Here is a 26361-nt window from a genome sequence, read left to right as displayed (position 1 = left end):
CAGGCCACATGGCTACACATAGAATCATAGAATGTTAGAGTTGGAAGGGACCTTGCAGGTCATCTAGTCCAACCCCCTGCACTCTGTAGGAGCATAGCCAAAAGATAGCGCTACATACCTACAACATACCTGAAAGATGGTCGTCAAGCCTCCGCTTGAAAACGTCCAGCGAAGGAGCATCCACCACCTCCCGAGGCAGACTGTACCACTGCTCAGCCACTCTTACAGTTAGGAAGTTTCTCCTGATATTTAGCCGGTAACGACTCCCTTGTCATTTCCACCCATTAGATCTAGCCTTGCAATCCGGAGCAAGAGAGAATAGATCTGCTCCATCTTCTACACGACAGCCCTTCAAATACCTGAAGACTGCAATCATGTCCCCTCTAAGCCTTCTCTTTCCCAGGCTAAACATACCCAACTCTTTCAGCCTTTCCACGTAAGACTTGGATTCCAGCCCTCTCACCATCCTGGTTTCCCTCTTCTGGACCCGCTCGAGCTTGTCAACATCCTTCCTAAAATGTGGTGCCCAAAACTGGACACAGTACTCCAGGTGGGGCCTGACCATAGCAGAATAGAGCGGAACTACCACCTCCCGTGGTCTGGACACAATGCTTCTGTTAATGCATCCTAAGATTGCTCTAGTACATCTTGCTCTAGTACACAGATAATACTTCCTTTATACATTGATATAGTCCACAGTCCCTTTCCCTTTATAAACCCCCCTTTTGGGCCATTCTGTTATGGTAACCAGTGTTCCCTCTAAGCTGAGTTAGTGTGAGCTAGCTCACAGTTTTTTAGCCTCTGGCTCACACATTTCTGTCTCAGCTCAGGAAGGAGGGCTCCAGAGCAAACTAATTTATGCAGGAGCCAAATCGCTCGCTCACTAATGCCAGTAGCTCACAAAGTAGAATTTCCGCTCACAAGACTCCACAGCTTAGAGAGAACATTGACGGTAACTATGGTTGCCAACCTCCAGGTGAGGCCAGGAATTCTCCAGGAACTAAGACTGACCTCCAGACTCCTGGGACCATAGAGGAAACAGCAGCTCCGTAGAGTGGGCTCGATGGCATCACGTTCCAGCTGAGCCCCCTCCTCTTGTCAAACTGCCCTCCCCAGGCAGCACCCCAGGTCTCCAGGAATCTCCAAGCCAGACTTGGCATCCCTAAGTCCTATTGCTTTTAGAAAAGCTCTCCTGGACAATTCCGTTTTGCATGGTTTGTCGAGGGCCAGAAGTACCAGCAGATGAAGAGTTTTCAAGAACTTAGAAGCACATGCAAGATTTCGTGTTGTTTCGAGCGGCTTTTGTCTTGGGATTTTCGTACCGAGCCGGTTGCTTTCGAATGGCAGCCGGAATAGAGGGCTGGGTATGTATGTGTAACTCTTCGACTTTTGTCCCCGTTTCTTTCTTTCACGCTAGCTCTATGGTAATCAGAGAAAGAGATTTCCTGTTCCGCCCAGCTGGGGAGGAGAATCCGTCGGGCGAGAAAGCTGGAGGCTGATGTACCAAGGAAGGGAAGCAAAGAGTTAAAGCAGCAAAATTTGGAAGGTGGGTGGGAAAAGATCCTGGGGGAGAGAGTCACAGAAATGAGTGTTATTTATGGAATGACCTCCCGGGTTAGGAAGACTTTGCAAACTGCAAAGTGGTATTATTGAAGAGGGCTTTTTGCACAGTTTAATGAAATGGTCAGAAGGTTGCATTGGTAAAGGGATAGGGGCTGTGGTTTACACCCCTGCATTGCTACCTTCAGGTGGGGTAGCCGTGCTGGTCTGAAGCAGCAGAACAAAGTTTGAGTCCAGTGGCACCTTTACGACCCACAAAGTTTTATTCAAGGTATAAGATCTGAAGCAGTGTGCTTGCACCCGAAAGTTTATCTGAAGAAGTATGCTTGCACATGAAAGCACAGGAGAGCCAGTTTGGTGTAGTGGTTAAGAGTGCAGACTCTAATCTGGGAGAACAAGGTTTGATTCCCCACGCCTCCACATTCAGCCTGCTGGGTGACCTTGGGTCAGTCACAGCTCTCCCAGAGCTGTTCTCTCAAGAGCAGTTCTCTCAAGAGCTCTCTCAGCCCCACCTACCTCACAGGGTGTCTGTTGTGGGGAGGGGAAGGAAAAGGGGATTGTAAACTGCTCTGAGACTCCAAGTGAAGGGTGGGGTATAAATCCAATCTCCTCCTCCTCCTTGAATAAAACTTTGTTGGTCTAAAAGGTGCCACTGGGTTCAAACTTTGTATTGCTACCTATATCTGTAAGTATGCGGAAGACTAGGTAGTTTCTATACCATCTAACACAGTACATTTAAAAGCTCATGATTTGCTTCAGCGTCGTTTGAGATTTCTGTTTTTTTCAGATTTCTGTAGTCCCAATCCCATTGTACGGTTCATTGGATGTTTCATCCTGTTGATTATACTTGACTTACACTATGCAATCTGCCTTTGAGTCTTGGCAAGAAAGCTGAGCTATCAATAACCTAATAATAATAATAATTCCGGGGGGGTTGCCATCTTAATCTGTTGACTGGGGCAGGATGGGGGGGCATGACTAATTGCGGGTGTGTGTGTGTCAGAAAGTTCCTCTCTCTGCAGGAGCTCTTGTGCTCACGTTGTACAAGATCCAAGCCTTTTTTACTGCCACTCTGGAGCACTTGGCTCTTTCCTATATCTGCTGCTTTTAGCTCCAGTTCTCTCAAGGAAGCTGCATTGTTTACAGTCTCTTCTCACCACCCCGCCCCCTTTTTGTATATTTTGTTGACCGCCTTCTCTTACAGTTCCTGAAAATTGAGAGCTGCTTTTGGTCCTCTTCATCTGTGCCTCTGAGAGTGAAGCCTATAACTCCAACCTTATTAGAAAGGGCAATGTTTTCCCCAAAGTCTGGGTTGAATATATTGCAAACTGAGAAATTTTAGCCATGTGAACTGGGTTCAAAAAAATTCGGGTGGAATCTTAATGAGATTGCAAAGGCAGAATGAAGGTGTGAATCTTTGGTGGGCCAGGAAAGGCCCTGTGAAGCCGACTTATACTGGATCAGATCCTTTGTCCATGAAGGTTGGTATTGTCTACTCAGACTGGCAGCGGCTCACCAGGGTCAAAGGTAGAGTTCCTGTTGCTGGGTCCCTTTTTAACCTGGGATGCTGGGGATTGAACCTGGGACCTTCTCAATGCCAAGCACATACTCCATCACTGAGCCACGCCCCCCCCCCTTTGCAGAAGCAAGTTTCGAACTGATGTTTCCAGGAGGGGAGGATGGGGGAGGACTGAATAGGCATGAGATCAGAGCAGAAAGATAGGTGGAAGGAAGTAGAAAGGAGGAGGAGGAGGAGGAGGAGGAGGAGGAGGAGGAGGAGGAGGAGATTGGATTTATACCCCACCCTTCACTTGGAGTCTCAGAGCGGCTTACAAACTCCTTTCCCTTCCCCTCCCCACAACAGACACCCTGTGAGGTGGGTGGGGCTGAGAGAACTCTGACACAAACTGCTCTTTTTCAAGGACAGCTGTGCCAGAGCTTGTGACTGACCCAAGGTCACATCAGCAGGTGCAAGTGGAGGAGTGGGGAATCAAACCCGGTTCTCCCAGATCAGAGTCCGCGCACTTAACCACTACACCAAACTGGCTCTACACCAAATCACAAGTGTCTTCCCCTTTCTGTGTCATTACAACTGTGGTCTACAGTGTATGGATTAGGACCTGTCTCTGAGAGGACCGGTGGGAGGGCAAAGTCAGGTCACTTGATGGCTTCAGAGACTCTGGCTCTTCCTGACACATGACCGTGAGGGCTCATAGCTTATTATTAATTTATTTAATTAGGGTTTGGTTTTTTTTTAAACCGCCATTCCCCGTTTACGTGGAGCTCAGGGCGGTTCACAACAATTTGGGTTTTACAATGTAAAATAAGTTAAAACCATGAAAACACAATGTTGAAAACATTCAGAAACATTTACACATTTGAAAAACAAGATGGCAGTGCTAGCATTCAGTTGGGGGGGGGGTTTTGCCAGGCAAATGTAAAGAATCGTTGCTCAACCAAACGTAAAGAACCGTTGCACAACCAAAGACCTGACGGAATGTCTCTGCCTTACATACCCTGCAAAACCTTAATCGATCAGACAGGGCACGGATTTCACTCAGCAGAGTGTTCCGCCAGGTTGGGTCAAGGCCAGCCGGATATCTTTTGGGCCGGGGCCCACCAGAAGGTTCTTGTCCGCTGATCTCAATGCCCTTTGGGGGACATACCAGGAGAGGCGGTTGCGAAGGTACGTGGGTCCCTGACCATTAAGGGCTTTAAAGGTAAGCACCAAAACCTTGAATCTGATCCAGTCCTCCACCAGTAACCAATGCAGTTTGCGCAGCACTGGATGTATGTGCGTCCTCTGTGGGGTCCCCGTAAGGACCCACATATCAGTTGGAGCTTCCGGGTCAGTTTCAAGGGTAGCCCTACGTGAAGCGAGTTACAGTAATCCGGCCTTCTTGCCACATGCTTGCCATGGAATGAATTCCTTGCTGCTGCTGGGTGTTAAAGGTGACTTCTGTGTCTGGAAAGGTTGGAAAGACCTCTGTGGTAGAGTGTTTCTCAATAAGAACTAGCATCTTGAACCAAATAGGATTACGTAGGAAACTGGTACAGAAAACTGTTGTCTGGAGAATAAACATCTTCCTCTTACCTTTTTCTCCCTTGCAGGCGGTAAAATAGCATTGGTGTCACGTTCCAGATAATCTTTTCTTGTGGACGGAGGGAAAACAGCCGCTATGCAACTGGCTCAGGTAGGGAGACCAAGATCCGGCGAGGAACATTTTGGCTGCCTCCTTGTTTACTTAGGGTCTTAAAGGAAACTCTCTCTTTGGCCTCGGGTGCTGAACGATGTCTCCATGGGATGCGCACAAGCACCCAACGGAGCATGCGCACACTTCAGTTTTTTTTTAAAAAAAACACAACCCCGTTTACCACGCCACCTCGCTTCTTTGCCTGTGGTGTGATTGGCACCTCCCCCCTAACCACGGGACCTCAACGGGACCTCAACTGGACATCTGATCGCGCAGCCGCGCGTTATTTTGCTCCGGGGCAAACAGCCATGCTTCCCCCCCGCATTTTCCAGCCCGTGTGACCGGAGCCAAAATATATTTTTGGTCAAGCAGCATCAGGCAATGATAACATCCAGTCAGCACACCATCTTGCTGGAATCCTCTAGAAAATTCCCTCACCACTCCTGACCTCCCCCCTCTCATCCAGTGATTGCAGGTTCTCCTGAGAAGCTTTTACCACATTCCCAACTCTGGCCTTGAAGATGATAAGGACTATGTAGACCAGGACGTCAATTAGTAACACCTGCAGAGTGCACCGAAATAGTAGCAAGGTTTCTTCTTAGTGCTATGGCTATACGTTCTGATTAGTAACCATTAGGTTTTTCTGCTTTTGTGCTGTTTTTCTGTGCCGTAGCTCCAATTGTACCCTATATGGATTTGTATTATCCGATCTATATTTAATCTGATCTCCTATTGTATGTGTATACCTATGCCAATAAAGGCTTGTCAAATGTAATGTAAACCTGCAGAGTGCCATTACCATTCAGATCAACCCTTGAGAGGGAAAGTCAGGGGTGCTTTGCCTCAGAGGGGGGCCAGGTGCTCTTCCTGGGGAGGTTGTTCCACAATGGCGGAGCTGTCACTGAAAAGGCCCTGTCTTGGGTACCCACCAGATGAGCTTCTTTGATTGACAGCATGGTCAGAACGGCCTCTCCCTGTGATCTTAGTTTCCAGGCAGGAACATACGGGAGAAGACGGTCCTTCAGACACCCAGGCCAGGTCCCAAGCCAAGTAGGGCTTTAGGGTTCTCTGACAGGTGTACAGTTACTGTGTACAGTTCTGGTCACCACACCTCAAAAAGGATACTATAGCATTGGAAAAAGAGCAGAGAAGGGCAACTAGAATGATAAAAGGGTTGGAACACTTTCCCTATGAAGAAAGGTTAAAGCGCTTGGGGCTCTTTAGCTTGGACAAACGACGACTGAGGGGTGACATGATCGAGGTTTATAAGATTATGCATGGGATAGAGCAGGTCGAGAAAGAGGAACTTTTCTCCCTTTCTCACAATACAAGATCTCGTGGGCACTCCATGAAATTGCTGAGCGGTCAGGTTAGAACGGATAAAAGGAAGTACTTCTTCACCCAAAGAGTGATTGATTAACACATGGAATTCACTGCCACAGGAAATGGTGGCGGCTACAAGCATGGACAGCTTCATGAAGGAATTAGATAAACATCAGGAGCAGAGGGCCATCAGTGGCTATTAGCCACAAAGTATAGATAGGGACTCTGGGGCAAGTGATGCTCTGTCTTCTTGGTGCTTGGGGGGCGGGGGTCAACAGTGGGAGGGCTTCTAATGTCCTGGCCCCACTGGTGGACCTCCTGATGGCACCTGGGATTTCTGGCCACTGTGTGACACAGAGGGTTGGACTGGATGGGCCTTTGGCCTGATCCAACATTGGCTTCTCTTATGTTCTTATGGGTGTCTGTTGCTAATAAATGCTTTCATTACCTCACCATGGCTTACCCAGTACTGGGCAGGTTCGCCCTCCCCTCCAAAAGACAGAGCTTCAGTCCTGTAGGGACATTCCAAGTTACCTCAGCTTCCATTTCCCTGCTCCCTTTCAGACCGTGAGCAAAAAGTGTCTGCGTGTTAAGCGGGGAGAGGGAACACTGTGAGGTGCGGATAACTTGTCTCTGAGGAACGTCTTTCTTCTTCCAGTCCCCAGTGGTCTTCAAGGAGGAAGCCCTGTATTCCCACGAGGGAGAATCATCTGTGCAGGATCCCAGCCAAACAGCTCTGCACAGGGACGTCAAGCTGGAGGACTGTGAGAGAGTGGCCCCTCTAGGTAAGAATTCCGCGTTGCCCTTTTAAGACCCAGTGTGGTGCAGTGTTCCCTCTAAGCTGAGTTAACGTGAGCTAGCTCACCGTTTTTCAGCCTCCGGCTCACAGATTTTTGCCTTCGCTCAGGAAGGGACGGCTCCGGAGCAAACTAACTGATGCAGCAGCCAAATCGCTCGCTCACAACTATAAAGCCAGTAGCTCACAAAGTAGAATTTTTGCTCTCCGGACTCCACAGCTTAGAGGGAACATTGGACTGTGGTATAACGGTTAGAGTGTCCGACTCGGATTTGGGAGACCCACGTCCTAATCCCCGCTCTGCCACCAAAGCTTGCTGGGCGACCTTGGGCCAGCCCCATCCTCCCAACCTCACTGACCTCACAGGGTTGCTGTGAGGATCGAAATGAGGAGAGGAGAATGAGAAAAGCTGCTTTGGGTCACGTTGTGCAGTGGGGAACCTGCAGTGAGCTGACGGGGCACCTCACTTTCCACTCTATTCCCCATCTCCAAACTATTTCCTGTTCCTGTCCTCTTTAGGGCTGCAGAAATCATATGCAACAACAATATTATGTGCAAAACCCATGGTACATGTACATACAAAAATTCAATACGAAGTTTTTAAAACCTTACATACTACAACTCTTGGTCTGTCTTTTCAACTAGTAGGTATCAAAAATCCATAATATTCACCGATGTATCTACGAAATGTAACAATAAAATGTAACACATCATCATAACCTGGTCACAATTAATTTATCCAACTCTACAACACATAATATTGTTGTTGCATATGATTTCTTAAGGTTTTCATTCATTCTCGGAAGAAGAATAGTATCGAAATGATAGAGCATTCCGGAGACCATCATCAACACATCATTTATTGTCTTGTATATTTATATAATTTTCTGCACACATTTTTGTACAATTTTGTGATTATTATTGAAATATTATCTAGCGCAGTTACCTCACAGTTTCTTTCTTCTTTTTGCGGGCTGTTCTGTGACTGTGACCATAATTTTTGAGCTATACTGCACACACTGCCATACGGTAATTATTATTACTCCCACATGTTCAGGAGCTTTGTGGACAACCCTGCCCCTCCTGACAGACTGCTCTTCCTTAATTTTTCCTACTTCCTTCTCTCCTTTCCACTCACCCACCCGCCTTCTATCTGCCCCCATTTTCATCTACACTTTTTTATGTATTTGCATTATTTAGACCCTGCCGTTCTCCACAATGGGGACCAAAGCAGCTTACATCATTCTCCTCTCCTCCATTTTACCCTCACAACAACCTTGTGAAGCAGGTTATGCTGAGTGTGTGTGACTGGCCCAAAGTCATCCAGCAAGCTTCCATGGCAGAGTGGGGATTTGAACCTGGGTCCCCCAGATTCTACTCTGAAACTCTAATCACTACACAGCATTGGTTATTACGGGGTGATTGCTGTTGAACAGTAGCAAGCAGCTGATCCTGGGTCATGCAAGTTGCCCAGTGACTGCTGCTGGGCCTGGCCACAATAAGTCCTCCCTGAAAGGCCAGAATAGGCCTAGAAAGTGCTCTTCCCCCTGCCTTTTACTGACAGAAACCAAGGCTTGAAGGCTGGCAATACTGTTGTGGTTGCCTAGCAACAGCCCTGGGAGCTTTCATTTCTTAAAGCTACAAGTGCTGCTTCATATCATTTGAAATGTTTTAAACCCCCCTCCCATTTTTGTTTTTAGATTTCAGTCCAGTCTCTGGATTTAATTGTCTACCAGTTTGCTTGTGCTGAGAATTAGATATATTGGTGGTAAACAATGCAGAAAATGGAATTATATAGGTAAAAAACGCTTTATAAAAGTGCCCATCTGAGCAATTCTGTGTTACTCAGTCTGAGGAATGATAGAAGCATGGGAGACTTCATGGGGTCCTTGGTCACCGTAAGGGTTCGTGGCATTGCTATGATCTGTCTCCATATAATATTTGGGTTGGGTCTGTGTGGTGTAAGTTGGGTGTGCAGATAAAATCATTGTCTGGGGTCTGGAAGGGATTTTGGCAGCCCTGTGGCACCTTTTCAGTTCTGAAGATGAAGGTTATTCTCTGGGGCTGTCTCTCTCCTATGAGAAACCAGATACCAAAACCAAATAGGTTTTGTTGTTGTTCAGTCGCACAGTCGAGTCCGACTCTTCGCGACCCCATGGACCAGCTCCCGCCAGGCCTTCCTGTCTTCCGCCGTTCTCTGAAGTTGGCTCAATTTCATGTTCGTTGCATCGATGACTCTGTCTAACCATCTCATCCTTTGCCGTCCCCGTCTTCTTTGACCTTCAATCTTTCCCAGCATCAGGGTCTTCTCCAGTGAGTGCTCCCTTCTCATTGGGTGGCCAAAGTATGTGAGCTTCAGTTTCATTATCTGGCCTTCCAGGGAACAGTCAGGGTTAAGGAACCATATTTATTTTAATTCTTCACAACTGTTGATTCAGTGTGATCAGAGGCTCATTTTTTTCAACTGCATCCGTAATCTGTATTTGTTTATTCCATCAGCTGCTGGTCAAATCAGCGAAGACTGCAAAGTACCCTGTGGGGCTTCATTGGAAAGGGTCGAAGGAGGAGAGGAAGAGGCTCTTGGGAATCAAGAGGAGTCGAGGGAACAGGAGGAAAGCCAAGCCCCAAACTGGAATATTAAATCCGTTGTTGGCCACAGTGAAGACGTCCAAGCCGATGGGATCTCAGTCCAACAGGACGGCCACGACGGACCGAGAAAGAATGAGTGCCCCATGTGTGGGAAAACATTCAGTTCTAAATCAAACCTGAATGCACACTGCAAAATCCACAGTGCAGAGAAACCGTATAAGTGCCTGGAATGTGATAAGAGCTTCAGTGATAGCAAAAGTCTTACTTTGCATCAAAGAATCCACACAGGAGAGAAACCCTATACATGTCTGGAATGTGGAAAGAGCTTCAGTCGGAGCACAACCCTCACGACGCATCAAAGAATCCACAGGGGTGAAAAGCCTTACAAGTGTGTGGAGTGTGGGAAAAGCTTCAGTGATAGCACCAGCCTTAGCTCCCATCAGAGAATCCACACCGGTGAGAAACCATTTCACTGTTCGGAGTGTGGAAAGAACTTTGCTTATAGCGCAAGTCTTACTACACACCAACGGATTCACACAGGAGAGAAACCTTATCAGTGCTTGGAGTGTGGGAAAAGCTTCAGTGATAGCACAAGCCTTAGCTCCCATCAAAGAATTCATACCGGAGAGAAACCATATAAATGCTCCGAGTGTGGGAAAAGCTTCAGTGAGAGCACAAAATTGACTTCGCATCAAAGAACACATGCTGGGGAAAAACCATATAACTGTTTGGAGTGTGGGAAGAGCTTTGCTTATAGTGCAACTCTGAGTAGACATCAAAGAATCCACACAGGGGAGAAGCCATATAAATGCCAAGAGTGTGGAAAGTGCTGCCGTGATAACGCAAGCCTTCGATCTCATCAAAGAATCCATACGGGAGAGAAGCCATATAAATGTTCAGAGTGTGGAAAGAGCTTCAATCAGAGCTCACATCTGACTGTACATCAGAGAATTCACTCAGGCGACAAGCCGTATAAATGCCTGCAATGTGGAAAGAGTTTTAGTAATACCACACACCTCAGTTCCCATGAAAGAATTCACACAGAAGAGAAACCATATCATTGTTCAGAATGTGGAAAGCGCTTCAGGTCCAGCACTGCCCTTACTTCACATCAAAGAATTCACACTGGAGAGAAACCATACAAATGCTTGGAGTGTGGGAAAAGCTTCCACAATACCACACATCTTAATTCCCACGAAAGAATCCATACAGGGGAGAAGCCATTCCATTGCTTGGATTGCGGAAAGCGCTTCAGGTGGAACAGAGCCCTTACTTCGCATCAGAAAATTCATACAGGAGAAAAGCCGTATAAATGCCTAGAATGTGGGAAGAGCTTCAGGTGGAGTGCTCACTTTACTGCCCATCGGAAAATGCACACAGCGAAGACAACAGAAAATGTGTAAGACTGTCATAAGAGCTTGTACATAAACTTCAGTGAAGATTTTTACTGAACAGTGAAGACATAAATGATTTGTTAGGGAAGAAACTAAGTGAGTGCTCAAATTTTGTAGCACATTTTTTTATCCTGTCTTTCCCTCAAGGATATCAGGGTGTTTTATGTGGTTCTTCCTTCCTCCATTTTATTCTCACAACAGTCCCATGAGGTAGGTTAGGTTGACACTGACTAGTCCCAGGGTTGCTCTGTATGTTTCATGACAAGCAGGAATTTTAAGCTGAGTGTCTCTTGTTCTAGTCCAATGCTAAGTTCTACTAACCACTGACTCTTTCATTAAAAACTAGAGAATCCACACGTGAAGATCCCTGGAAATGCCCAGGCATTATCTGACACTTTTATGTGGCCTCCTCATAATGTTGATTGTAGATGGCTTAATAATTGTAACAGTTGCCCAAAAAAATTGACAAAAAGTACCAAGAGCTATGGGTTGTGTAAAGATTAAAATGGCACAGGCTGCACTCACATGAAATGAGACATCAACAGTGCAGTCCTTACTAGAGTTACATCTTCTAAGTTTGTTGCAGTCACTTGGCTTAGAACAGTGTAACTCTGTTTAGGACTGCACCATAAGAGTCACCTGAAGCCCTGGATAATTCACTGTATCTTATTTAAAATGTACATACAGAAATGTGAAAGCACGCACGCACACACATACACACCCGGGCCATTCAGCACAGCTTCGGTCTTTGATGTCAGAAATTCATCAAAAGTTTTTTTCAGATCAAACCTTTGCTTTCAGGAAGTAGAGTCACACGTGTACTATATCTTCACTATTAGGTGAAAGGGTTTGGAGAATCTTTGAGCCGTTCTCTTTAGACAGAGAATCCAACTGCCACAATTTTCCATTAAAGCAACTGCAGGCTTGTGTGTCTTTCTTAGTTCCCGTGGAATTAATCAATGAACTGGAAGAAGTCTGTTCATGTATTTTATCTTCTCAATCGTCTGTTGTTTTTCTGATCTTCTGTATTTAGCATATGAAAACCCTGCTATGACATATTACTCCTGAAAGATTCAAGGGTAAATCTTTTTCTAAATTAGTCAAAATATAATAGGATCTAGGATCTGCCTCTAGATTCATCTTTCCTATCCTATAAATTATTTCCAATATTAGGTCAACATCACTTTTCCACTGGACAAGTCCATGACCAGTTTTTTTTAAATCGCATTTTTGTCGATTATATTTCCCATTCATAATTATTGGCAATTTAGGACATTGTTGGGAGTGTCATGCAACATTGCAATAATTCTGCAGCCTGTTTTTCCTCAGGTTTAGAAAGAGGTTATTGCAATATTTCTGATATTTTCCCAAGATCAATAAGGTTATGGTATGCCCCATCTAAGGAGCTGCGGTGGCTCAAGTGGTTAAGATGCTGAACTGCAGGCTGTGGAAGGTCGGTAGTTCAGCAGTTCGAGACCCGAGTGTGCCGCATGATGGAGTGAGCTCCCGTCTCTAGTTCCAGCTCCTGCCAACCTAGCAGTTCGAAAGCAAGAAATTGCAAGTAGATAAATAGGGACCACTTTGGTGGGAAGGTCACAGCGTTCCGTGCACCTTGGTGTTTAGTTATGCCGGCCACATGACCACGGAAATGTCTTCGGACAGCGCTGGCTCTTCGGCTTGGAAACGGAGATGAGCACCGCAACCCTAGAGTCGGATTCGACTAGCTTTCGAGCAAGGGAAACCTTTACCTTTATGCCCCATCTCTTGGTCTCTTTTACATAACTTTCTACTTTTTTCCCATTGGATGGTGATAGCCTTTTTGTTGTCATTGTTGTCAAGTCACAGCTGACTTATGGTGACCCCACAGGGCTTTCAAGGCATGAGACGTTCAGAGGTGGTTTGCCATTGCCTGCCTCTGCACAGCAACCCTGGTATTCCTTGGTGGTCTTCCATCCAAATGCTGACAAGGGCCAACCCTACTTAGCTTCCAAGGTCAGGCTACCCAGGGCTATCCAGGTGAGATTGATTACAGCCTGCCACTAGTTTATAAAAAAAGGTAAAGGTTTCCCTTGCTCGAAAGCCAGTCGAGTCCGACTCTAGGGTTGCGGTGCTCATCTCCGTTTCCAAGCCGAAGAGCCAGCGCTGTCCGAAGACGTTTTCCGTGGTCATGTGGCCGGCATGACTAAACACCAAGGCGCACGGAATGCTGTTACCTTCCCACCGAAGTGGTCCCTATTTATTGACTTGCAATTTCTTGCTTTCGAACTGCTAGGTTGGCAGGAGCTGGGACCAGAGACAGGAGCTCACTCCGTCTTGCGGCAACGCTCAGGTCTCGAACTGCTGAACTATCGACCTTCCACAGCCTGCAGTTCAGCGTCTTAACCACTTGAGCCACCGCAGCTCCGGCCACTAGTTTATACACACACACATATGCTATATGGCTCCTGCTATCTGTTGCTCTCCTTTCTGTGTTCCATTAGAGGTCAATGCACAGTGAACCACACATGGCTGGGCCATTGACTCCACTACAGCGGAGGACAGACCACAATCTGTTCCTGGGGTTACCCTTCCCAAAACATTTGGTCCTGAGTGAACGTGAATATTTATCTGCTTTAGCTTGGAGAAACAACTGAGGGGTGACATGAGAGAGTCATGGGAAAGAGCAGGTAGAGAGAGGTACTTTTCTCCCTTTCTCACAATAGAAGAACTCGTGGGCACTCCATGAAATTGCTGAGGGGTCTTGTTACAACGGATAAAAGGAAGTACTTCTTCACCCAAAGAGTGATTAACACATGGAATTCACTGCCACAGGAAGTGGTGGCGGCTACAAGCATAGACAACTTCAAGAGGGGATTGGATAAACATCTTGTTGGGATTCTTTGATTCAGGGTCGATGGTTGTATGACAAACACAAGAGCACACACTTCGTAAAAGAAAAAATATATTTACTATAAAACATGGGTAAGGTACTTTGGATAAAAGAAATAAAAGGTTACATACTTGCAGTTACTTTCAGTACTATAAGTATCCACTAGTTGATTTTCCATCTTCTTCCTTTTCCCCCCAGTTGGCGTCCATGTACCCAACTAGTCTTGGGTCAGAGCCTGAAATCAATAATTTTCGATCAGCTGTTTTCATGAGGTATCTGGCTAGTCTTTTCACATCTGGAGCAGAGGTCCATCAGTGGCTATTAGCCGTAAGGTATAGATGGAACACTCTGGGGCAAGTGAAGCTCTGTATTCTTGGTGCTGGGGGGGGCAACAGTGGGAGGGCTTCTGGAGTTATGACCTTGCTGGTGGACTTCCTGATGGCACTTGGGTTTTGGCCACTGTGTGACACAGATGGCACTTCCATCCACACACTGAATAATGCACTTTCAATCCGATTTCAATGCACTTTGCAATGGGACTCACGGTGTGAAATGGCAAAATCCACTTGCAAACGGTCGCTGAAGTGGATTGAAACTCCATTATTTAGCATGTGTGGAAGCGCTGAGAGTGTCAGACTGGAAGGGCCACTGGCCTGATCCAACATGGCCTCTGTTGCGTTCTTACGTTCTTAAAGCATTTGCTGCTGACTGAACTTGAATACTTAACCAGCCGCTTATGAGTGTGCAAATTTGTCATAAATTGAAAAAAAGAGAAGAGATTGGGTTTATACCCCGCCCTTCACTTGGAGTCTCAGAGCGGCTTACAAACTCCTTTCTCTTCCCCTCCCCACAGCAGACACCCTGTGAGGTGGGTGGGGCTGAGAGAGCTCTGACAGAAACTGCTCTTTTTCAAGAACAGCTCTTGTCAGAACTATGGCTTGCCCAAGACCATCCAGCCAGGTGCAAGTGGAGGAGTGGGGAATCAAACCCAGTTCTCCCAGATTAGAGCCTGCACACTTAACCACGACACCAAACTGGCTTTCAAGTTGGACACCTCCCAGATTCTCATACAAATCTGAGGATGCCTACCAATGCTCCCTCTAAGTTGTGGAGTCCTGCGAGCAAAAATTCTACTTTGTGAGCTACTGGCATTAAAGTTGTGAGCGAGCGAATTGGCTACTTCATAAATTAGTTTGCGCTGGAGTCCTCCTTCCTGAGCTAGGACACAAGTGTCTGAGCTGGAGGCTAAAAAACTGTGAGCTGGCTCACGCTGACTCAGCTTAGAGGGAACACTGAATCCTACGTGTCTGGCAACATGGAAACTAGGGAGGGTTGCGCTAGAGAGCCTCCCCCACCTGAACAGAGACACAGTTGAGGCCTCTTAATGTCTTTCTTGACCCCCCCAGTGAGAGTGGGCCACAGTAGGCCAGGAAGAGCTGCTTTTCCTTCCGGTGGCCTCTTATCCTACTCCCAATGCTCCAAGAGCAATGAGTTGCTCACTGATTTAGAGGGGGGGGCTCCATGTGGGTTTTCTTCCATGGGGCCCTGACCTGGATGGCCCAGGCTATCCTGATCTCATCAGTTCTTGGAAGCTAAGGAGGGTCTTGGGTAGTATTTGGATGGACAACTTGCAAGGAATACCAGGGCCGTGAGGCAGAGTCAGGCAACGGCAAGCCACCCCTGAAAAGTCTCCTGCCTAAAAAAACCCAAACCAGCCTCGCTCGCCACCTAGTGGTACATAATGCTAAAAGAGCTAGGATTTCTGGCTTCCAGACAATCTAAAGATCTCCTGGCTGTACGACACACACTGTAATGGCAAACCAGCTCTGGAACATCTCTTGCCTTAAAGACAGGTCTCGCTCGCCACTTAGTGGTAAGGTAAAGGTTCCCTTGCTCGAAAGCCAGTCGAATCCGACTCTAGGGTTGCGGTGCTCATCTCCATTTCCAAGCCGAAGAGCCAGCGCTGTCCGAAGACGTTTCCATGGTCATGTGGCCGGCATGACTAAACACCAAGGCGCACGGAATGCTGTTACCTTCCCACCGAAGTGGTACCTATTTATCTACTTGCACTTTCTTGCTTTCGAACTGCTAGGTTGGCAGGAGCTGGAACTAGAGACAGGAGCTCACTCCATCATGCGGCACCCGGGTCTCGAACTGCTGAACTACTGACCTTCCACAGCCTGCAGTTCAGCGTCTTAACCACTTGAGCCACTGCAGCTTAGTGGTGCATTATGCTAAAAGAGCTAGAACTTTTGCCTGCCACACAATCTTAGGATCTCCTGTCTATACTGCACACAGTGGCATATCATAATTGTTATTATTTTTCCAGAGGCACCAAGATCACTCACTCTACCTCTGATCCTTGTGCTGCTGGCTGGGAAGGGGCAGGAAAGGCACACAACTGGATGTGCCCAGTGGTCTCCGGCAGGAAAGGATTGATCTTGGGAGTCTTTCTTCTGCTGCTTTCAATCAGTAGCCAACAGAGCAATCCCGAGCAGATTTAAATACCCTTCTAAATCCAGTGAAGTCAATGGGCACAGGAGGATATAACAAGTGTTCAGAGTTGCACCATCTTAAGTGCAGGCAACAACCGTGTTTGTGTGTGTGTGTGTGTGTGTGTGTGTGTGTGCCCTGTCCCTTTAATAGAAGCTTAATTACCAGGTGATGTGATTTACCTCCTTGCCAATGCTTCGACTCCCTATTTGAACCTTTAAAGGGACAGGACTCCCCCCCCCCCGGCTTGTTGGCAACTGAAACAGCCCGTCCTGTCACTTTTCTGTATAAATCCACCTGTTTATTTCTGCCTTCTCGGGGCTCAGCGTCGCCTTCCTTTTTTCAGTGTTATATATCAAATGCCTCTTTTTCTTCTCCAGATGCAGCCTCTGGGATTTCCTCCCCTGCGGTTTTCTTGCCAATATTTTTGCTCTTTCTGGGCAAAACTGACAGGTATCCATATTTCTCTCCCATGAGGGTTAGAAGTTGCTCAGGGGTGGGTGGCATATTTTTTTTCCATTGATGTTGTGTCCGCTGACCGCCACGAGAGGCCAGCGCACACTCCTGAGCTTGAGTCCGGTTTAACAATGGGGACTAGGATCCTAGTCCCTCCACTGGGGGAACCAATGGGACCGTGGCGGGAATTCAAACCCGCCAATGGGACCCAGGGGCGTGTCCCCTGGTTGTGTATATAGTTGGCCTGCCGGCCGTTATTGTTTGTCTTTTGTTGTGTACCAGTAAAGTATGCTGATCACTACATCAGCCTCCATGCTTACTTCATGCGTCTAACCCACTACACTTCAATTGAGAAAACAGCTGGGGAGGAAAGGGCTAAAGACACCCCCCCTCCCCTTGATAAAGGGATCCCAGAGGATGCATTTGTTTTGCGGCTGAACCCTTAGTTCAAATTCAGCTCCACGCCTTCGTTCCCTCCCGCTTTCACGCTTCTCTGTCCCTTTTCCACGGCTCTGACTTTGCGCACAACATGCCGGAGAAAGAAGTGGACGGATGGTGAGGTGACAAGAATGCATTTTTCACCTCATAGAGGGCAAGAAGTGATCGATTCCAGCTTAGAAGAAGAAGAAGAGATTGGATTTATACCCCACCCATCACTTGGAGTCTTAGAGCGGCTTACAAACTCCTTTCCCTTCCCCTCCCCACAACAGACACCCTGTGAGGTGGGTGGGGCTGAGAGAGCTCTTGACAGAAACTGCTCTTTTCAAGAACAGCTCCAACAGAACTATGGCTTGCCCAAGGTCATCCAGCAGCTGCAAGTGGGGAATCAAACCCGGTTCTCCCAGATTAGAGTCCACGCACTTAACCACTACTCCAAACTGGCTCTCTGGAGCTTAGAAGGTCCCTTTGCTGAAACAAACTCAACTGCAAATAGAAAACTAGTGTGTGCATGTGGGGTCCAGCGTTCCCTCTAAGCTGAGTTAGTGTGAGCTAGCCCACAGTTTTTTAGCCTCCGGCTCACACATTTTTGTCTTAGCTCAGGAAGGGATGGCTCCAGAGCAGACTAATTTATGCGGTAGGCAAATCGCTCGCTCACAACTTCAGTGCCAGTAGCTCGCAAAATAGAATTTCTGCTCACAAGTCTCCACAGCTTAGAGGGCGCATTGGTGGGGTCTACACACTTCTTTGCTTGCCGTGCTAGTTTTCAGCTTAGAGATTTGACCGGAGGGGAGCATTCAAAAAGAAACGTGATCCTTCCCCTGCAGTCCAAAGTGGAGAAGCCCAATTCGACCATGTCAGGGTTCTGCCCCCGTTCTCTACCCCGAGTCTCCCCTCAACCCAAAGCTGCAACAGAGAATTTATTCACCTACTCTCTGTCTCAGACCACAGGGCACTCACTGTATAAGTACTGTATAAAGAGAACAAGATTTTGGTGCAGGACACAGAAGGGGCATCAGGATTGACTCCATCTCCACGGAAGGTCCCATCAGCAGGTGCAAGTGGAGGAGTGGGGAACCAAACCCAGTCCCCAAGAAAAATGGAGCTGTGAGGACAATCCTTGCCCCAAAACATTTGAACAAACAGATCGAAGTAAGTTCCAGATGGAGACCTTCAGGTCAATAGCAGCGACAAGCCCCTGTATAGATCTATGGTATGGCCTCATTTGGAATACTGTGTACAGTTCTGTTTACTGTATCTCCAAAAGGACATTGCAGAGCTGGAAAAAGTACAGAGGAGGGCAACCAAGACGAAGAGGGGGTTAAAGCACCTTCCCTAGGAGGAAAGGTTGAAGAGTCTGGGACTTTTCCATTTAGAAAAGAGACAACTAAAGGGGGGACACGATCCAGGTTTATAAACTGATGCATGTGGTGGAAGGAGTTGACAAAAAAAAATAATTCTCCCTCTCCCAAAAGACTAGAACTTGAGGGCATCAAATGAAGCTGATGGGCAGTAGGTTCAGGATGGACAAAAGGAAATACTACTTTACACAGAGCGGGATTAAAATGTGGAATTTGCTGCCAGAGGATGTAGTGATGGCCACAGGAATAAACCGCTTGAAAGGGGGATTAGATAGATTTGTGGAGAAGTCTATCAATGGCTCCTAGCCCTGGTGGCTGAGGGGAACCTCCACATTCAGAGGCACTAATCCTCTGAATCCCAGAGCCAGGAGGCAACATCAGGGAAAAGCCTCGGCCTCTATGCCCTGTTCTTGGCTGTCAAGTCGCTTCCGGCTTATGGCAACCCTATGAATTAGCATCCTTCAAAACATCCTGTCCTTAATCGCTTTGCTCAGGTCTTGCAGACTGAGGGCCTTTGTGGCTTCCTTGATTAATGTTGGGTCTTCCTCCTTTCCTGCTGCTCAACTTTTCCTGGCGTCACTGTCTTTTCCAGTGACTCTTGTCTTCTCATAATGTGACCAAAGTACGATAGCCTCAGTTGAGTCACTTGAGCTTCTAGGGAGAGTTCAGGCTTGATTTGATCTCAAGCCCACTGATTTGCCTATTTGGGCAGTCCACAGTATCCGTAAAATTCCCCAACGCCACATTTCAAATGAATCCACTTGCTTCCTGTCAGTGCTCTTCACTGTCCAACTTTCACACATCTTTTCAGAAGAGACAGAGCTGGAAACTTACATTTTAAAAAACGAAAGCTGGGAATTCAGAGAACCTACCTATCAGGACATCAATTTATCAACATTTTAGTGCCTTTAGGAGCTGCTGTGGCTCAAGTGGTTAAGACGCTGAACTGCAGGCTGTGGAAGGTCGGTAGTTCAGCAGTTCGAGACCCGAGTGTGCCGCATGACGGAGTGAGCTCCCATCTCTAGTTCCAGCTCCTGCCAACCTAGCAGTTCGAAAGCAAGAAATTGCAAGGAGATAAATAGGTACCACTTCAGTGGAAAGGTAACAGCGTTCCGTGCGCCTTGGGGTTTAGTCATGCCGGCCACATGACCACGGAAACATCTTCGGACAGCGCTGGCTCTTCGGCTTTGAAACAGAGGAGATGAGCACCACAACCCTAGAGTCGGACTCGACTGGCTTTCGAGCAAGGGAACCTTTACCTTTACCTAGTGCCTTTAACAAAAAAAAATGTAACCACTCATCCTGGCAGGAGAGGAGAGGGAGTGGTTTGAGAATGACTGCAGTCTAATTATCAAATAGTGGGCTGGTAGTGGCTGTAACAAAGGAAATGTATAGAAACATTAAGCCTGGGGGGGGGGGAAGGCAATTCAAAATCAGCTTCGAGAAAAGATCAGGGTAAAAGTGGTCTCAAAAGAACTGGTAATAAACAAAATGAAGTGAAAACTATGTAAAAGGCACAAAAATACTTGGGCAAATTGGGATAAACCAAAGCAGTATGGTCCCAAACTGATCCCCCCAAAATGCCGCAAACCCCGAAATTGCACAGCTCATAAAATCTGAGTGGCATTTGCTAAACTGGCTCAACCACATGTCTCCCCCACTTTTAAATAACAGGCATGTGGGAGACCCCAGATCAGACTGTAGTGGTGGTGAGCCCGTTATTTATTTATAGTTTATAATTTATTTACTGATTCTCTACTTGAAAATGAAAGCTGAGTACATCATATAAAACTATGCAATCACTCCCTCTGTTTCTAACCACCTTTGAACACTCCCCTCCCAAGCAAAAATAAAAGCCAAAAAAGCTCTTATGTCCTGCTGATGGTATAAATCCAATATCATCTTCTTCTTCTTCTACATCATCCTGGAGATTTCAGGGAAGAATTGTTTTGTCCACAAGGGGGTGGAAAAATACAGCAGATAAAATGCCTTGGCATGGAGCAATGGGGTCCTTTTTGGAAGATTCCATCTATGGATAACCTGCAGGAGGGAGCCCTTGCATTCAGCTCCTGGCCCGTAGCTACAGTGGGGCAATTGAGGGCTCTGCCCCCTTCATTAACGAGCCCTCTGCTTCTTAAAAGGCCCATCCGCTTCTTCCCAAAAGCATTTAAAGGGACCCTTTAAATGCTTTTGAGAAGAAGAAGAAGAGAGAAGAGATTGGATTTATACCCCGCCCTTCACTTGGAGTCTCAGAGCGGCTTACAAACTCCTTTCCCTTCCCCTCCCCACAACAGACACCCTGTGAGGTGGGTGGGGCTGAAAGAATTCTGACAGAAACTGCTCTTTTTCAAGGACGGCTGTGCCAGAGCTTGTGACTGACCCAAGGTCACATCAGCAGGTGCAAGTGGAGGAGTGGGGAATCAAACCCGGTTCTCCCAGATTAGAGTCCGCATACTTAACCACTACACCAAACTGGCTCTCCCCCTTCATTACGGCAAATAATGACAGCCCCATCAGAAAAAAAAAATGCCCCACAAGACACAAAATCCTGGCTTAGGGCCTATTCAGCTTCATTTAAATGGCGGCGGCCACATGGAGCAGAACAAAGAGCTGGCTGCCCAGACAAAGACTCCAAGTTAATTATACGTTTTTAGAACCCTGTAACTTATAAGGGTGGTGCCTTAGAATAAGATCACCTGGGGCATATACAATGTTGAGGGACAGTTGCAGAGTATGCTGGTGGACATTCCTAGTATTTTTTTAATGATATTAAAAAGCTGGTAGTTGTCCTCCATACCACTTGGACCTCAACCATTAGAACATGCAGGGCTGGCTCTTCCATAAGGCGGGGTTAGGCAATTGCCTAGGGCACTGCCACCTTAGAAGGGTGCCGCGCTGGCATGCCACCCCGCACCTTCCCTGCCCTGCTCCGCTCCACTTGCCCTTAGAAGAAGCGGCAATCCTATCTGAGCACTCCGTTGCCGCCCAGAGGACTTAGCATTGGGCGAAGGGGAAGCCCAGTTTGAGCTGGGGTTTCTAACTGGCCATGGGGGTGGGGGTGGGGGGAGGAAAAGAACTTGTATGGCTTCAACTGTAGCTTGATTGCAGGAAATGGCAGGTAAATGATTTATTGGTTTATTTTTATTTTATGATTTTATTTATTTTTGTTGATTTTTATCCCACTCATTCTGGCCTAGGCTGGCTCAGGGCGGCTAAATGATGGGGAGGCTGCCGATTGATCCCCCCCCCTCACCAGCCCCAAAGCCCTGCTCCTGCCTGACTCCTCAGCAGGGGGCATCATGATCTCCTAACCGAGGGGGTCAAGCCGTCCTCTCACTTTCCCTGGCTCTCCCCTCCCCTCCTTCCCAATGGAATTACCCACCGTCACTGCCGCCGGCTGGTGTTGGAACTGTTGAACTCGTGTGGCTAGGTGAGCGCTCGGCGCACTAGCACCAAAGTGCACTTTGCTCCATCCTGGGCTGTTTGGAGGGGGACTGACTGAGCTAGCAGAGTCTCAGACCACAGGCGGTGGGAGTGAGGACCAATAGGGGCTGAGGGCAAAGCAGGAGGGAGGGGGGCACAGATACAGTTCTGTTTTCTTTTGAACGTGTAATGTATTCAATAAGCTGCCATTGAATGCATAATGTGTTATGAAAAACATCTAATTGAAATGTCATGTTAAGCTTCGTCCTGGGCTAGGATCCAAATCCATCCAATCGCATTGATAGCCCAGGAAGAACCAACCAATCACTTGTCAGCAAGCTCCCTGAGCGGGAACGGCCCTGATTGGTCCTTATGCATACAACCTTATTGGTTGGTAAGTGTACAGTAGGCGTGGCTACATTAGCCGGGAGAGTTTAAAAGCAGGACAGCTGCAATGTAAAAGCTGTTCTGGCTATCAGATGTTGATCCGTGTTGGAGTTGTGTTCGAGTTGTGGAATAAAGCTGAATCACTCTCTGACTACTTTGTTAAGCGAGCGACTTAACAGAACGCTTGTAACAAAACATGCTCTCAGAGCTGGATCCCAGTCCATCCATCCCTCCTGTTCCTGCTGGCCATTTGAATTAAGTTTCCTGTTGTGCTTTGCCATGGCTTGCCATGACTGTGTGTGGCTCCTTGGGGGAAGAGCAAAGGTTGCCTTCTTTTTTTTTTGTTTGGGCTGGTTCTTAGAGACAAGAAAAGGGCTTCCTGATTTGCATTCCAAGAGGGCAAAGTGGGACTGTCAGGTGCACCAGCCGGATGTTGTAATTCCCTGTAACTAATGCCATCCAAAGGCATTTGCGAGCAAGTCTGCTTTCCCCCTTTCCTAGTTTGCCTTAGTAGCTCTTAAGACAGTCTTCAAAAGATTTCAATGACAGTGAGCAGGTTATAGTAGATATAAAGTGCATGGGCCTGCAAGTCATACTTTATTAGTAGAAGAGCCAAATGCGGCTTACAAGCCCTAGTATGACCGCCATGCTAGAGTAACGATAATAGAGTAGAAAGGAAGTAAGTCTCTTAATCACAGAAGTAAGATCATACAAGTACAGGAATCGTGTTATATACACAGGGTTTAGAAGCACTTTACCTGAAGGAATTGGTGACAAAATTTGCTAAAGAAAAGGCACGCAAAATGAGATTCTGATGTGCCTGAAATGGAAACATTAAAGAGACTTAAATGTCAACATCACAGTTAACAGGATTTTTTCAAAATGCTTTGTGATTTGTGTTTTTCTGTTTGAGAGAGAAAATCAGAGACTGTATTACTTGTTCTCACAATTAAATTTTTTTTAGCAATTAGCACCAGAAGGTAGCCTCGCCTAGTGTGCAAAAAAACCTGCCACCTGAGAACATGCTGTGTTAAATGGGTACAGGGGAAGGAACACTGTAGGTTGTTAAAACACTAATTCCCCAAAGTATGCAAATGCGCTAAGTTAACCCTGTAGTGACCAGTCATTGGAGAGAGGGAGACAGGGACACAAGGTGGAGTTTTATTTGGCAACGTGAAAAGAACAACTGGGAGAGTTGGCCCCCTTGGTGGGCGATTCTGAAACTGACCACCTGGTGGCAGTGTCATCACACCAGCAGCTGCATGTGGAGGAGTGGGGAATCAAACCCGGTTCTTTCCAGATTAGAGTCCACCCTCTTAACCAGTACACCAAACTGCCTCTCACAAGCTTGCTGTGAGGATAAAATGTGGGGGAGGAGGAGCACATACATTCCCTTGAGCTCCTAAAGTAAAAATGGGGTATATCTGGTGTGATATGATAGTGAATTACTGTGGGATGTGGGTGTCATCAGGGCCGGCTCGCCTACTAGGTGAACTAGGCGCTCGCCTAGGGCACGCTGCCCCTCAGGGGCGGCAAACTGTGCCCCGCCCCCCATACAGGATTTAAACTTCTGGGAATGGCCTTCACACCCTCCTCAGACAAAAACAAAGGGAAAGACTTCACTCTCCTACCTGATGCAGCAGCAGAGAAACTGTTCCCACTTCAACAGCAGTAGGGTGTGTAATACCTCTTGCTAGAGCCATTTCACTGCCTGTATGGGAGACCAAGGAAATGGAAAGACGAACACACATAAAGCCACCTTATACTGAGTCAGACCAGGGCTTTTTTTGTAGAAAAAGCCCAGCAGGAACTCATTAGCATAACAGGCCACACCCAACAGCAGAAACTCATTAGCGTATTAGGCCACACCCCTGTCAGCACAGCTCATTAGCATATCAGGCCACACTCCATGCCTTCCGTTGGCTTGCCTGGGTGTCCCGTGGCTGCGGGAAGCCCGGGCAAGCCAGCCCTTGGACAGGCCGGGGAAGGCATGGGGAGGCATTTAAATGCCTCCCTGATCCTTCCAGGGGCCCCCTGGCCCACCTGCCTCGGAGTCACTGGGGGAGGGGGTCACTCTCCAGGCCTTCCCTCTGTAGCCATGCACACAGAGGTTTTGGCTGTAGTGGGCATGGCCAACTCTGAAGCCAGCCGGAACTCCGTTCCTGTGCGTTCCTGCCCCAAAATAGCCCTGAGTCAGACCATTGCTCTATCAAGGTCAGTACTGTCTACTCTGACTGGCAGTGGCTCTCTAGGATCTCAGGGAGAGGACTTTCATATCCCCTATAACCTGATCCATTTTTTAACTGGAGGTTCCAGGACTGAACTTGGGACCTTCTGCATGGAAACCAGACATTCTACCCCTGGGCCACTGTCCTCTCCCAAAGATGACAATTTATCCCCAGAGAAACCATGCAGAGAAACAATTCCAGAGGGGAAGGTCTTGTTAGTCAGTAGTGACAGAATGGAACACGAGCTTGGGGCAAGAACTTCAAGTAGAAATAAACACCATTAATTCTTACTCTGTGAGGATTTATTGCATTGTGAATTTTATGATGGAACCCGCCCTGAGCCTGCTTGTGGGGAGGGTGGGATACAAAACGAATGAATTAATTAGTTAATTAAAGGAGGCCCTCTCTTAGATTGCCACCTCTCTAGACCCAGATGCTAGGGGCACATGAAGTACAGACAGCTCCTTATTCTGTGGGAACAACTGGCCTCCAGGCAACAGAAATCAGTTCACCTGGAGAAAATGGCCGCTTTGGAAGGTGGACTCTATGGCATTATATAGACATGACAGATGCATGGGATGGAGAGAGTTGACAAAGAGAACTTCTCCATCTCCCAAAATAGATGATGAAGAAGAAGCAAATGTATTTATCCCCCGCCATTCACTACCCAGAGGAGTCTCAGAGTGGCCTTTCCCTCCCCCTCCCCACAACAGACACCCTGTGAGGTAGGTGGGGCTGAGAGACAGCTCTTATCAGAGCTACGGCTTGCCCAAGGTCATCCAGCCAGGTGCAAGTGGAGGAGTGGGGAATCAAACCCAGTTCTCCCAGATTAGAGTCCACGCACTTAACCACTACACCATACTAGAACTCAAGGGCGTCCAACAAAATTGGTTTGTCTGTCCTGAACCTACTGCCCATCTGCCTCATAGTCACTTTATTAACAGCGAAAATAAATTGGAAACATACACATTAAAATGCATATTTCATTGTCCAGTAAGCCTCCATGCCCCAGGGACGTCCGGCTGTTCTCAACCAGGGCCAGGATCTTTTCAGTCCTGGCCCCGGCCTGGTGGAACTCTCTGCCAGATGACATCAGGGCCCTGCGGGATCTTGTGCAATTCCACAGGGCCAGGCTTTTGGTTGAGGGCAACAACGGTTACCCATTGGCTGGCACACCCCCCCCAATGCTCTGAGTTCCCTCCCCCCTGCCCAGAAAACATGTCCCCACCCGGGCCCGGGTTTTTTTCAGCCCGGCCCCCGGCCTGGTGGAACTCTCTGCCAGATGACATCAGGGCCCTGCGGGATCTTGTGCAATTCCACAGGGCCAGGCTTTTGGTTGAGGGCAACAACGGTTACCCATTGGCTGGCACACCCCCCCCAATGCTCTGAGTTCCCTCCCCCCTGCCCAGAAAACAGAGACTGGTAGTCCGAAATTGAGATAATAATATCATAAGACAATTGCCATCTTGGATCTTTTATTTATACTGAAATTCTTACCGAGTCAAGGCTCTTTTTGTAGAAAAAGCCCAGCAGGAACTCATTAGCATACTAGGCCACACCCAACAGCAAGAACTCATTAGCATATTAGGCCACACCCTGATAGCACAGCTTATTAGCCCATTAGGCCACACCATCATCTTACCAGAAGTGTGGTCATCCAGACACACCCACCTTTCCCTTCTTATTCTGTTTACCTTGTTTGTTGTCAAAACCCAGGGCTTTTTAAACTCCTTTGCATGGTAGGCCACACACCCCTAATGTAGCCAATCCTAATGAGCTTCTGCTATTGGGTGTGGCCTATTATGCTAATGAGTTCCTGCTGGGCGTGGCCAACTCGGGAGCCAGCCGGA

The 26361-nt window shown here is 47.4% G+C and overlaps 1 long non-coding RNA gene and 1 pseudogene across 1 annotated transcript; both read left to right on the top strand.

The window, feature by feature from the left end:
* LOC107109782 overlaps positions 1-26361 on the top strand; it is a 100211-nt pseudogene that overhangs the window by 55202 nt on the left and 18648 nt on the right.
* LOC107109784 lies at positions 1474-6856 on the top strand. Its single transcript, XR_001482487.1, has 3 exons — positions 1474-1546; positions 4672-4754; positions 6736-6856. It is a non-coding gene; the product is annotated as an uncharacterized LOC107109784 (long non-coding RNA).

This window comes from Gekko japonicus, unplaced genomic scaffold, assembly GCF_001447785.1.
Source record: "Gekko japonicus isolate JY-2015 unplaced genomic scaffold, Gekko_japonicus_V1.1 scaffold2279, whole genome shotgun sequence".
Classification (NCBI taxonomy): Eukaryota; Metazoa; Chordata; class Lepidosauria; order Squamata; family Gekkonidae; genus Gekko; species Gekko japonicus.
The sequence above is the reverse complement of the archived record's forward strand: the minus strand, read 5'-3'. Positions and strand labels throughout refer to the sequence as shown.